A 3,813-nucleotide genomic window follows, 5' to 3' on the forward strand; every position below is an offset into this window, starting at 1 on the left:
GTTTTTCAGTTTTATCTCCACTTATCGAGATTGTTTGTTTAGCCTCTTTACTTTCATCGACAGATGGTCTTTTCTTTTGTTGTGTATCCACTCAGCATCTTTGAACAACATATCTATGTTTGTACTTAGTTTATATTATTTCTTAACTCCCTTTTGTATTGCAACGAGATATTATTTTGGTTTTCGATTTCGCTTCTTCCTTCTTCTCTGTTGTGTACACAATTGTACGAGGACAACACTATTGTGTGACGCTTCCTGGTGTTTTCAATTGCTTTGCTCATGTCACATGTGCTGACCAAAACTCCAACGATGAACAGATGGTGGTGTTGGACGATTGCTGGGAGAACGCTCATGCTCTATAGATTCTGTTGTACAATTATGTATGCAAACTGTAAAAGTATTCATTTTCGTTCGAAACTTATATTTTTTCTAAGAAATTAGTAGTAAATGAAGTAGCAAAGGTGATGTTGTTCGCTGGAGCCCAACAAGATCTTTCACGTACAAAAGATACTGCAGTAGAAAAACAAAAAAATTGATTAGCGCATGTACATGTTCTAAGGAAAGTATTGGTTTTATTTCATTCAGCTGGTGTGCAAGTGCATGATTAGAAAGGAAAATGACTAATACTTTCAGCATTTCTACTCCCCATCCTCATGTTCTCTTGTTAGTTCAGATCAAGATTTTATTTCAAAGGTTTCCACAATACAAAGTTAACTGACTAAAGAAACCATTTGTCAGGTGAACATTGGTTGCTCATCTTATTATCGTTCTTCTAGTGTGAATGCTCATCTGCAAATCCATAACTCAACACTGATGTTGACCTCATGTCTCGGTTCAAGCATGAAGAAGTCTTTATTTCGGATGCTGGTGGAAAGGTAATTACTACAAACAACTCAAGAATTATATTCTGATGTATAGCACAATGGGACAATACTCAGGATTTTTAGTATTCCGTCATTGTTTCTTATGACTGAAAATAACTCATCTCTTTCTATGTGTTTGATGTTAATATTTTGGCTTGTGAAAATTTGAAAAATCTACTCCCATTGTTGAGTTCGCAATTTTCCTCGATAGCTATCAAATGTTGCAGGTTGTTCATTGTGTGGGCTAGCTTCTTTCATATATATGTTGCTTCTTATTTTCCTATTTCATATACCTTTTATGATATATGTTTGGTTCAATAACTCTATATAGGATTTTAATGGGGGTAGCTTCCTTTGTTCGTTGATGTGTATTTCCACCATGGGATTCTACCTAATAAAGGTACTCTGTTTACAATCTGATTGTTATGTTTCTTAAAATATGGTACTGAAGGAGGCTTTGTAACTATCAAGTTAATCTGTTTACTATCGGATTGTCATGTTTCTTAAAATATGCATGACTCTTGTGTTCTCTTAGATAATATAAAGCATGGTTCTATATGCTCACCTAATTTTGTAACTTACAATGTTTTGTGGGTCCTTTCCCCTCAACTATATGGATTTTACCTAAAGGTTCATCTCTGATTTTTTTTGGGCGTGACTAGCTATTTTACTTCATTTATGTTGTTTATTCTCTCAATTCTGTCGAAGTTACTGCAGTTTACTGATCTGAATCGTTGACCGTCTACCATGAAAGTTATAGGTGCTAAAGAAGTAGAGTAGATTTAGAATATTTGGTCCGACAACTTTCATCTGATTAGTTTGAAAATTAAAGCAGAAGAATGCATCCCACGAACAATGACTAAGCATATTCATAGAAGAAAGCAGTAAATATACAAAGGTCTCCACGAGGTTTGCATAAGAAGGTAATGTCCCATCTTTAAATGGTCCAATTTTGTGGGACCGAGCCAACTTTCTTACCAGATGTCTATATCATGCTTGTTTAGGGCCTTGTATATATATTCTTAATGTGAATCACAGAGTTATATGTAAAATTACTCAGGCACTGGTGTATGTATTTAATTATAAGTACATGTTTGCTACAGCAGAGCAGAGTTGGTGTAGCATCATTAGTTTCTTTGTTGATACACCCAAAAGTTATCCTGTGTGATTGGACTGTTTGACATAGTGAGCTTCAAACGGGAGGGCTCCCAGGGGGAGGCACAACCGTCAGGGGCACCTCCCTTGTTTGGCTATCGCTTCCCTTCGCCACTAGTGAACAACAGACGTGGCACCGCATCATTCACTTGCCTACCATAGATTGACTAGTGATGCTCCGCTCTTTGTATATTTCCTCTCTTCATATCCAGATCCTAAAGTATAGCCCATAAAGTAGTTTAAATTCAGAATAATGATTTTCCTTCTATATTCATTTATACTGTTTGGGTTAGTAAAAATGTAACTAAATTCAGTGGATGTTGTTAGATGAAGACAAGTCATTGAATTTTTCCTCTCGTGTTATTGATGATCTGATCTAGACTTTGTATGATGTATAATACACAGTTCAGTAGATGACTCCTTTATATTATTCCAAAGGTTTGGCAACGAAGAGCCTGTTTTCTCTTAATTTATTCTAAGAGGGATTAAAGTTATGGACATGATTTAGTGAAAATTGGCATAATGACTTTATAAATTTGTAAATATATGAAATCGTACTTTCTAGGTCTATTTCTGTATGGTCCTGCTTCTTAATTCAATTTTATCTTATGTTGATTTTGAAAATGGGCATCATGGTTATACTTTGTGTTTAGCATTTACAGGTATTTTTTGGATATATTTTATTATTGTTGAGTAAATGAGTACGAGTAAAAATAAGATGGTCAATCACCTAGAGTGGACACACTAAAATTGTTACTACAACATGTCTTTTTTTTGCAACAATTCAAACCTTAAGAGGCCACTCTCTCGAGATGAGATGAAAAGGACTAATACCTCTTCTTGATGAGATGAATTCCCCACCTTAGATCTTTCTTTCCCCTTGTGTGATTATGAGACTCCACGGACCGTTGAATGGAATATAGTTTTAATTGAGAGTTTGGTTGATTTAGGCTTGATTCCCAAAGGATTTTATGTTTGTGTTTGTTGTTGGTTGAGTTATTATGGACTTTGCTAGTTGTCCTCCAATGTGTGTAAATCGAGAACCCAACACGTAGCATGTAATATTGGTATCAAACTTGGGCGACAGAAAACATGTATGACCATGACAATAACATTAGCAAATGTTGATTTTTTAGTGAAAGAGGAGCCTCTCCCTCCGATTTCATATAAATAAACCAACTGGTCTTTTACAAGCAACTGCACTACAACTACTACGGATAGGGATATATGTTTATCAAGCAAAAATTTGGTCAGAGAAACACTTTTAACATTTCAATTACCAATAGTCCAATGCAAGCAGTCAAGCACAACACAAACACCAACATAGACGGTCCATCCAGTTATGTACATGGTATATACATGTTCTTCAGCAGGCAGCCAAGCCCAGCCAAAACCAAGTTTGAAGGCATATTCACTTTGCAGAGTATATTCTTTTTTTGCAGGAATAATACTTGTATTCCCATTGAGCGGATCCTAAGATGAGCCTTCATGAATGCTTGATAACTCCTCAACATACTCCTGCAGGAATTTCACCGAGACCGGCAATGGATGAACGGGTTTAGAGTGCACCAGTTGATTGCGGACATACCAACTTCTCCAAAAGATTAGCAGCAGAAAACCTCTCTGAAATTCATACAGTGGGGCGAGCACATGCAGCAGCCACTCCTTCCCAATTTCATTCATCATGTCCAACGCTGGAAGTTCCCACACTTCGGCCATAGCGAGGTAGAGGTCCCTGTCAAACTGACATTAATGAAAGGATGAAAGTTATCCTCCTCCTCCATACCACAAACTA

The sequence above is a fragment of the Hordeum vulgare genome, chromosome 4H, assembly GCF_904849725.1.
Source record: "Hordeum vulgare subsp. vulgare chromosome 4H, MorexV3_pseudomolecules_assembly, whole genome shotgun sequence".
In the NCBI taxonomy this organism is placed as follows: Eukaryota; Viridiplantae; Streptophyta; class Magnoliopsida; order Poales; family Poaceae; genus Hordeum; species Hordeum vulgare.